The sequence below is a fragment of the Temnothorax nylanderi genome, unplaced genomic scaffold (assembly GCF_030848795.1).
Source record: "Temnothorax nylanderi isolate EJ_2023f unplaced genomic scaffold, tnyl_v1.0 TNYL_tig1253_pilon, whole genome shotgun sequence".
Classification (NCBI taxonomy): Eukaryota; Metazoa; Arthropoda; class Insecta; order Hymenoptera; family Formicidae; genus Temnothorax; species Temnothorax nylanderi.
Window position 1 is genome coordinate 15,417 of NW_027250315.1, and position 11,024 is coordinate 26,440.

General features: G+C 49.3%; 1 pseudogene; it reads right to left on the reverse strand.

Moving 5' to 3' along the window:
• Positions 1-3,236: 3,236 nt before the first annotated feature.
• On the reverse strand, positions 3,237-4,575 carry LOC139787056 (craniofacial development protein 2-like; annotated as a pseudogene).
• Positions 4,576-11,024: the final 6,449 nt, after the last annotated feature.

Below are 11,024 nucleotides of genomic sequence, written 5' to 3' on the forward strand. Positions count from 1 at the left end.
CAAGTCAACAAGTTCATTGTTGAGAAATCTTCGGTATCGGTCACCATCGATCCTATCATCAATAAAATGTGGCCCAATGATGTGGTCTCCGAGAATACCCGCCCAAACGTTCACCGACCACCTGACTTGTGTATGCGCTTGCTGCATCCAGTGAGGATTCTCAGTGGCCCAATAATGCGAGTTATGGCGGTTGACTTTGCCATCATTATGGAAAATACATTCGTCCGAAAACAGAATGTATTTCGAAAAATAATAATTTTCCTCACTCACATTAAGGAGCCATTGACAATACCTCAATCTGCGAGGTTTATCATTTGCATACAACTCTTGAGTCAGGGTTACCTTGTAGGGATGGAAGTGAGCCGATTTCAAAGCCCTACATACTGTTGCCTGGCTGACTCCTTGATACCGCGCGACGTCTCGTGTACTAATTTCTGGGTCATTAGTGACCTCTTCTAATATCCGTGCGGTATTTATGCGCGGTGGTCGTCCTGTACGAGGCAATAAAAGTAAGAGGATACAATTTAAAATTATTTTATCAGAAGATCTTATAAATAAATATGTACCTGCAGGCTTAACAGGTCTAAATTGACCATTTTTTCGCAGCCGCGATTCCAGCCTCAGAAAAAATGTATGATGTGGCTGTCTTCGCTCTGGGTATCTACGAGCATAAGCTCTCGCAGTTTCCCGCAATCGTCGGCCGCATATAACGTACAAAAAAACCATGTCGCACATCTCATTATTCGTAAAATTGTGAGCCATGTTGACCGCACGTTCTATCACGTTTACGAAACACACGGGATCAAAGCGAGACACGGAATGAACAATTTGCTAGGATAAAACAGCATAAAAAACAACGCAGAAACAGTGAAAGAAATAAATGAAGATCGACAGAATTCTGACAGAAAACTATCTTCTATTTCCGACTGAAAGTTTATGCTTTAAAATACCCAGAGCAGAAGTAACCAAGCCACATATTTTCGATGAGGCTACAGACTAGTTGTAGCTGTGAAAAAATGGTCAATTTCTCTGAAATGTTTAAATACATATTTATTTCTAAGATTTTATGGTAATATAATTTTAAACATTTTGTTCTTTTATCATTATTTCCATTGCTTTTTTTCGTACAACACGAACACCGCGCATAAAAATGGCGCAAATAGAAGAAATGATTATAATATCGACGACCTAATAATTAACGCATAAGCCATCACGCGGTAGGAATCAAGGAATCAACCAGAAAATTATATGTAAAACTCTGATATCAGTTTATTTTTATTCTTGTGGGATTATCTTAAGCACACTGAAAGCCGGAAAACAGTAATAGTCTCTGAATTTTCGTTCATTCTCAATTTTTATTCTCAATACATAGATGCTTACTTAAAAAAAAAGTAATGTCTACTGAAAAACACAGTAATATCTAAAGATTAAGATCGTAAGCGATACTGTCTGAAAGAAATAATAGAAAAGAAATAATTGCTGAGAAGTTCCATTATTCAATCATGTGCGATTCTGTAACCATTAAGTACTGTTGGCTCTTTATATTCGTTTTATCGCGCGAGTTCAGAGCAGTTCAGAGAGATTCATAACAGTTATTGTAGAATAGATTGTTAGCTCAGCGTTAGCGTATTAAACTTCCGGAATCTTAGGTTTGAATCCCGTCTCCCGTCAATGTGTTTTCAAAAATTGTAAAACAGTGCGTAATTTTAATTAATAAAATAGAATATGCGAAACCACGAATACAAATCCTATATAAAAAAGGCATGTTAAGTCGATAGTCGAATTTATTGTTGCCGCTTTTCCGCGATGCTGATTGGTTTTCTCGCTGCGCTTACTTCATTTGCAGCTGTCATCGTATATTTTGACAGTTGTGTGTATCAAGAAATTAATAGTGTAATAGTAATAGCATAATATTAAAGCTAAATAGCGCGCGCGAAGCGCGCGTCTGTGGTGCTAGTTAAACTTTAAAATATTCAAAAAAATTAGACCTATTTGAAAATATAAAAAGAAATTTTTTTTTTAATTATTGCACCGGAATCATTACTGATTTTTATCGTAATGGTTACTGTGAGATCCGTACTGGTTACTGAAAGAATGTTTACTGTAGTAGCGCGTAATGGTTACTGTAAGAAAGATTAAAAGTTGAGAGTGAGCAAAAATACAGGAATTATTACTGTTTTTCGGCTCTTAGTGCAGTAATTAAGTTTGCACAACGCGACTTGCTAGTGCTCAAGATCTGAAGGATTTAATTGTACGAGCTTGTCGTGCAATAAGTCCACGGGTCTTGCGCCGCGCCGGGTGCATCGTGTAATTTAAAAAAAACTACATTTTGTGAGAGGCTGGAGGGAAACCATTTCGAGCACGCATACTGAGATAAAAACATGATAAATTGGTAATGTGTTGCGCACGGTCACGTTGATGTAATTTTTCATCTGTGTGCGTTTTTACACGCAGTAAGACTTTAGTACATCTGTTTAAACCTTTATACTGAAAAAGGTCTAAAATGTGGTACATTACGGGTCCAGGCGAAAAAACCTAAAGCGCTATTGGTGGTACCTCAAGGGTGGTGCGGAAGCCCACTGTTATTACTTCTAATTTTTCATATTATTACTTTTATATCCATAAAGTATACAGTAGAATATTTCTTGTAGAAAAGTAGAATTGCTCAATTTTGTATAAGAATGGTAGAATATTTTTATTTTTTTTCCGCTTATATCCAACTCTTTTTTTACGCGCTAAAATGTTCCGCGTAAGCGTGAAAAGAAATCGCCACCAAGTAAAACTGTACTAAAATATAAATATTTAAAAAAAATCTTATAAAAAAGATACTCTTACTACGTTTACGCGAGCGTTACTTCAGTAGTAACTTACGATAATTCCTTCGCGTAAAGGAAATTTTGTAGTAACTTACGATAATTTACTCTGCGTAAACGAGTGAATTATCGTAAGTTACTACAAAAGTAACGCTCGCGTAAACGTAGTACATGCGGTTAATACGTTGCGCATAGATGGAGAATAATAAGAAATCAAATTAAATACAATTATATGTAAAAAGAAAAATGCGTAAGACAGTTGGATATATTAGAAAAGTATGAACATACGATATACGTTATTTGATTCACAGTTTTTAACTTGCCTGTACATCACCTCGGACTCGTCGATCGAAGCGGTCGATTCAAGCTGGTGTCACCTATGGATCGTTCGGTTCATTACAGTTGCGGTCGGTAACTCATCTCCTATGGTAAATGGTTGGTGCATCCATTAAGATTCACCCGGTATAGGTCCTTGGTTTCAAACCTTTGAGCGTTGTACTCTAACTTCTCGCAGATGTTTTGCAAGGCTAAGTTCTTATCTTTACGACAAGCCTGTATTCTGGAGCTAAGAGAATTGAGTTTCCGCGCATTAACACCATTTATTTTTAACTTGCGTTGTTCCACCAGTGCCGTCGGACATCCAGTGTTTTTGCTTGGTTGCAGTTGTCTTGGGCTGAGATTTCGACACGGAGTCTTTTATAAACTTTTTGGCCGATTGCCATATGTAATCTGGATTTTCTTGAGTCTCATTTAACCATCTTGGTGTTTCTTTCTGCAGTGTCTTGGTGAATGAATCTTTGTCTGTTATTTTCATTCGTTTGTTTGTCTTCTTACTTATAGGTTTACGCAGCTTTAGTTTAAGATTACATACTAAGAGTGCATGGTCAGAGAGACAATCGGCACCCGGTAGTGTGTGCGTGTTGGATATTGAACTCCTCCATCTCTCCTTTATCATAATGTAATCGATTTGGTTTCGATGTTTTCCATCTGGGGATGTCCAGGTGTATAGTCTTCTGGAGTGTTGTTTGAATACTGTATTCATAATGGTCATACCGTCATCGGTAGCAAACTGTAGGAGACGGTCCCCTCTATCGTTCCTAGTGCCTAAACCATAATTTCCAACTATGTTGCGCAAACTCATATCCATGCTGGTATCCTCTATTTTCGCATTGAAGTCACCGAGTACGATTAGAAGTTCTTTCTTTGGTATCTCGGTTATGCATGTTTCAAGTTAATTGTAGAAACGTTCCACAACTTCGTCTTCTGCGGTGCTTGTAGGAGAGTAAGCTTGTATAATGTTGAGCGGAGTCGGAGATGCACTGAGTTTGATAAATATTAATCTTTCATTAATAGGATTATAGCCCAAGACAGATTTGTTCCATTGTTTTGGTATAGCTATAGCCACTCCAGCGAATCTGTTGGTTTCATTTCCCGAGAAGTAGGTGTATTTCTCCGTGTCAAAATGACCGCTCCCCTTCTAGTGGGTCTCTCTTATACCCGTAATTGTAGTGTTACATCGCTTAAGCTCTCGCTCCAGTATGTCGAGTTTACCATTCTGGAGGAGTCCCCGCACGTTCCATGTGCCTACGCGGATCTTCTTGCGTAGTTGTATATTTCTTCTTCCTGTATCATAGTTTCCACGGGGTGCCTGGTCGCCTGCACTCCCTTGGCCGGTAGCCCATTTCACACCCTGACTCCCGGACAGACCAGGGCGTCGGTCGCTACCCGGATCGCCAGGCAGTCTCATATTCTTATTATGCATCATTCATAACTCTCGTAGGAAAATAATGTGGTGGTTTCCCGTTGCCTTCCATACCGCTGTACAGAAGCCGTTCTATTGGATACCATAGCGCCTTCTGCTATCTGGTTCACAGTCAGCACTCCGTCTGTGGCCAGTCCTGGATAGCCAGCTGCCACTACCCTGTGCTAGTTTTTTGGTCTACCCCGAGTATTTGATTTCCTTGGTACCACCCATATCTGGGAGGCTTTCCCCATTCCGCCACCTGGGGAGGCATCCGATGGTGGACTAGCAACCCCACACGGTATCGCCAACCCCCCCTCTTCCTCCACACAACCACCTGGAAAAGCGGTGGTCGTGGAAAGCGAGTTCCCCATTGGGAGAGTTGTTCGACTTGGTGACGTGTCCTGAAAAATTTCGGGGACACGTGCACCCGGTAGCCACCGCCGCTTTCCACTAGATCCCCGCCCCAGGTCCCCGAGAAAAAACCCCCGCAGGATTTGTGATATTTGCCTGGGATCGAACCCGGATCTCTAGAGCGTGAATCCACTGTCTAGCATTAGTGACTACTAACTCGCATTTTTTCCCAGTGTTCTGAATGTCAACGTGAAGAAATTCAAGCAAGCGCGGGTAAACGGCGGGAGTAACTATGACTCTCTTAAGCTCTTTAACTAATAGCGACCCGGCAATCTAAGCCCTAGTAGTAGCGTCGGGACTGGAGAACAAGTTAAAGCGCTTGGCGCATATAGCCAGTCTTGGCTGGCCCCTAGAGTCGACCAAACAGATCGACGGTTATAAGCTGAAAGCCAAAGCAAACGAATGGAAGAAATGAGCGGAGCTACCCTCCCAAGGTAAGGGAGTGCGAGCCTATAAAGACGACAAAGTAGGCAACGAGTGGCTATACCGTCCCAACCTGCTAAAACCATCCAGGTACATTACGGCACTCAAGTTGAGAGCCAATGTAGCAGCGGACAAGGTGTCGCTGAATAGAATCGCCAAGACGAACAGCGTTATGTGCCGTAAGTGTAAGGCGTAACCTGAGACATTGGATCACATACTGGGGCAGTGAACGTACACCAAGTCTGGTCGTATTAAACGGCACAATGATATTCGAGACTTCATAGAACGCCACGTCTTGGGGCAGCGTGGCATGGCAATAACGAAAGAAGCTCGATTGCAAGATCCTCACTTAAGGAATCGCCAATCAGACCTGATCATACAGTGTCGGGAAAGGGTTTTTGTGGCTGACGTCACAATCTGCCATGAGGATGGAGATCTCCTACAAAGAGGTAGAAGGGACAAGCTCGCTAAATATGCGTCCCTCGTAGCCCCGCTTAAAGCTCAGTTAAGGGCGAAAAACTGTGTGATCCTCCCGATAGTTATTGGGACAAGAGGAGCAATGCCCAAAGCTACTGTTACCTGTCTACATGAGCTGCAAATCAAAGACAGAGGCTCGCTAAGAACGCTGTCACTTCTAGTGCTCAGGAGCTTAGTGGACTCCCTTCCAGGGGGTGGGGAAGGCCACCGGGGACCCTTAGGAGTCCCTAGGAGCCTTTCCCCCTACGGGTCTTGCGCACCCGGGGTCCCGAGCACATCAGTACCGTAATCCACGGCAGTTTCCGGACTGTCGTAGACCGGGGAGTCCCTCCGGGGACTCGCGAGGGAGGCGCCCTTTATAAAAAGTTTGCTCGGACCGGACGGTGCCGTGAGGGAAGAGCCTTGGCTCTCCCAACCGTCCTAGGGGAAGGAAAACCCCGATAACAAACCGGGGGACCGGCTGCCCCGCCAGGAGGCTGAGCCTGGCTTTGGTCACTCAGTTTCCAACAGCCGGTAGGGGATGGCGACCCTGACTTCAAACGCCCGGTCGGCCGGGACCGTTAGGGGCTTTTTATGCTTCCACCGGCTATCGAGACGGGGTGGGCCTTCCTCCATCCATTGCACGCCGGTGCTCCGGCAGGATGGGGGACAGTCTCAGGATCATTGCACGTCGGTGCTCCGGCGGATCCTGGGATTGCGGGCCCACCGGGGGAGTTGCCCGGGCCGCTCGGAATTGATCCGAGGTCGGGGTCGGGCAACCCCGGGAGGAAGGGGGCACCGGGCCGCCGGGACGTTTCCCGGTTAGGGCCGGTGCTGTCCCTGCCGTCGACTAAGGGCCAGCGGCGCGTTAGACTTGCCCGTCGGTGGCGTCTGCCGGGGAGTCCAGTGCCGTGCCTCTCTGCGGACGGTGGGAGGCCGGGATCGAGTTTACTCGGCCGGTCCTCTCGCTTGCTTGCTGGGGGGTGTGGTCGGACTTCTCCGGTATGACGTCGATCGGCGGGCGGAGCTCCCAGGGGTCGAGGGCGGCCTTCGGGGCGTCCTCGATACGGGTACGGCGAACCCGGGGATACCCGAGCTCGGGCAGGCGGGGCTCGTGAGGCTAGAAAGCCAACCAGCCTAGGGGAAGGCCACCCCGAAAAGAAACCACTCTAATATCTATGACAATGTCAGGAAAAAAGGAATTAAACGCCCCGGGATCGGAACCCGGGGACCGGCGTGTGGCGGTAGGTAGTGTCCCGCCCCCCCCCCACGTCGTCATCATACGACGGGCAACCTGATGGGTTGGTGGCGAGCCCATCAGGCGATATGATTATCGCCGCCGACAAGAGGAGATCCAAGAGCGCCTCTAGAGTGCCTCCAAAAAAAGTCGGGGGCCCCAAGAGCGCGCGCGAGAAGGCCGCCAGAATGTCTCAGGGAAACGTCCCTGATCACGACGTTCCTCTGGCGGATAGGATAAGGGACGGAACTTTCCAGACCCCGTCTACACCAAGCAAGGATCAAAGATCGACGAGATTTTGAAAAGGTCAAGGAGTTTCCTAGGCGTCGCTGAGCCGTCTGCAGTGGACTCCGACTCTGACGGCACGGATGCCACGTTGAACGATGCGATCTCCATCGAAGAGGATGTCGATCCTGAGGTCTCTGATACGTCGGTCATTGTTAAATCCGACGGTAAACTTTGGACAAAAGACACGGATCGGAAAAGAGGCAGGCCCGTCACCACGGGAGATTGGGAGGTCAAAAAAAGCCGCACTAGCCCGTAAGGCAAGAATGAAGGAGGAACAAAGACTTCGCGATCTCGAAGACTCCTCTGTGGTGCCCGACCTTTCCAAGAGCAGAAGGGTCAAAGAGGTCCAAAGATTGGAAGAGTTCAAACTCGCTCCGACCATTGACCTCCCGAGCAGGATACTTGAGGCTGTCCGTAAGGTCGATAAGATCTGCACTACTACGGCAAGCCTCAAGGGAACCGACCAAAAACATTTAAATGACGCGGCCACAACGATAACGGCTGCGGTCACGCACTTGGTCACTCGGCTTGGTCAAGAAAGCCAGATTGCTCGCGACGTCGAGATGGAAGAGTTGCGTACTCAAGTGGCAGCCTTGCGCGAGGACAACGCCAAACTGCGCGAAAGTGTGGAGAAGGCGCTGGCCTCGAGAGGAGACGACACGATGGAGGTGGACGTGATCGGAGTTAATCCCGATCCACCACCACCCGTCACGAAAACGCGCAAGAAAAGGAAGACGACAAGGAATCCTATCATTGAGTCCTCCGACGAGGACGACTGCGCGGAGAGAAGAGAGAAGGAGGCTGCCGAGGAAAAGAGAAGGAAAATCCTCCTCCAAATTGACGCCGAAGGGATGCCGCCGGTGGTGAGGCCTTCCATTGGTGGAAGGTCGACGGTCCTGGAGGGTGCGGTCCCGCCGAGAGGTGCATCCCCCTCAAAGGACACGGCCCCTATGGTGCGCCAAACTGAGACGGATTCGGTCAACCTCAGAATCGATCGCCTAGAGGGTATGTTTGCTACATTGATAAACAAAATGGAAGCAAACCAAAAGGCGAATGAAAAAAGCAAGGTTCCGCCGAAGTCTTCATTCGCCGAGGCTGCCAGAAAAACTGCCAATGGTGGCAGGACTCAGACTAAGGTCAAGGGATCGAAGGCCATCAACGCTGCTAATCAACAGCAGAATAGGACCCTCCCTGTTCCATCCTCGACTGGGCTGAACGCCAAGGCTAAGCAGGAGGCCTGGCAGACAGTCACCAGGAAGAAGGGGAAGAAGGCGAAGCAGACGACCAACAATAGCGGAAATGTAGGCGGAACTTCCTTGGTTAGAGGAACACCCGCCCCGACAAAGCCCGCTCCGGCCAAATCCGCCAATAACGCGACTAAATTAAATAATAAGGCCGCGGCTGAGAAGACTAAGAAGGCGACGAATCGGAAACTGCCACGCAGTGTAGCGGTTACCATTACCAGCACGGACGGTAACTACGAGGAGATCCTCCGTGAAGCTCGAGCCAAGATCAACCCTAGCGAGTTAGGGTTTACCAAGGGATTCCGACCCAAGAGGGCCCAAACTGGGGCCCTCATCATCGAGATTCCTGGGAGGGACAACGCTCCTAAAGCGGATATGCTGGCGGAACAACTCGATAAATTATTCGAGAATCGCCCTACGGTCAAGATCACAAGACCGTCGAAAACGGGCGAATTTCGAATCCTCGACTTGGAGGATTCGATAACGGAGAGCGAAATTGTTACCGTAATCGCAAATAAAGGCGGTTGTTTGCCCACACAAGTCCAAGTTGGACCCCTTTGCAGGGGGCCCAACGGACTCAATACCGTGTGGGCAAAATACCCTCTTGCGGCCGTCAACGCCACACTAAAGACGGGTGAACGGCTGGTTTGAGGCCAGAGTACAGGCATTGGACGCGAAGCCCCTTCAATGCTTCAGATGCTTGGAGGGGGGCCACGTTCGCGCTCAATGCGCGAGCCAGATCGATCGCGGCTCGCGATGTTACAGATGCGGTGCCGACGGTCATCTGGCCCGGGACTGTCGCGAGACTCCCAAGTGCCCCGTGTGCGCGGACTTGGGGAGACCTTCGGGACACCGCGCGGGGGGTAAGGCTTGTACCTCGGCCAAAAGAAAGGTCAAACCCAAGATGGCCAGAGGCACCGCCACTGTAAAGCCCTCGAGGAAGGAGGGTGAGGACAAGATGGACGTTGACGCGCCCTCGGGGTCCTCTCGTCTTGCACCGAGAATCACTAACGTAAAGAAAGTTGAACTCCAGATTCCCGGTAGACAGTTGGTCAAGCGATCAGCTCCGACCGCCGATGGCGTTGGGGATCCAGAAGGAAAACCACAACCCCAGAGGAAAAGGAAGAACAAGGGCAAAGACACCGGTGGGCAAATTAAACAATTGCCGCCACCTGCCCCTGCTCTAGGACCTGCGAACACACAGGTCAGCAACGAGGTACACGGGAAACCCATGGATCTAGCGCAAATGACCCCATTGCCAGATCCAGCCCCATCTATAATGCCCGAATCTAACGGGCAAGACGTGGAGTGCCAGCAGGTAAATATCCTATCTGTAGAGGAACAAGGGGAGGCGAAGGGGGAGGAGGCCTTTGGTGGGGGAGAATTCTTTTAATGCCTTTACACCGCTTCCTTCAATCTAACCTCAACCACGCCCGCGCTTCGCAAGATCTGTTTCTTCACACCATGGCGGAGCGCGGGTGTGGCCTGGGAGTGGCTGCCGAGCCGTACTGGATCCCGACGAACCACGCGTTGTGGGCGGGTAGCCGGTGCGGCTTGGTGGCCATTACTTGGCGACAGACGGAAGTGCCCGTTGCCTGCTCTCGTATCGAGGCGGGTGACAGGTACGTTGTCGTCAAGTGGGGCCGTGTGGTTGTGGGGGGCGTTTATGTATCCCTCAACCAAGGCACGGCCCACTTCGAGAGGGTACTGGCAGACCTTGGAGCCTGCCTTAGGAGGATTCTATTTACCGGGCAACAGGTCCTCGTGGCCGGGGATTTCAACGCCAAGTCGGTGTTGTGGGGCTCCCCGGCCGCGAATGCCCGGGGTAGGATCTTGGAGGACTCTGCGGCGGGCCTGGGGCTTTCCCTGTTGAACTCGGGCAACGTCCAGACCTGCGTTAGGCACCGGGGAGGGTCAATTATCGACCTGACCTGAGCCAGCCTTTACATTGCCCGCAGGGTGGAGGGTTGGAGGGTGGCCGAGGAGATCGAAACTCTTTCCGACCATCTCTTCATAGAGATGGATCTCCGGTCACCCTGACGGAAGCCCAGGCCCGCCGCGAGGAGGCGGATTTACGCTTCCCACGCTGGGCGCTCAAGAAGATGGATGCGGACCTGCTAAGGGCCTCCATCCATGCTTCTTTATGGATGGACGACGCGCTGATCACGTCGGATGACGTGGATGCGGTCGCTAAAAGGATCGGGGACATCATGAAGGCGGCGTGTGACGTCGCTATGCCCCGATCCCGCCCGCATCCGCGTAAGGCAGCATATTGGTGGACGGAGGAGATCGCTGAATTACGGCGCTCTTCCGTCCAAGCAAGACGTCGCTGGCTGCGAGCCAGAAGGGCTCAGCACCGGCAGCCACGACGCTTCGAAGAGGCGGGAGTAGACTACCGCTCCGCCAAG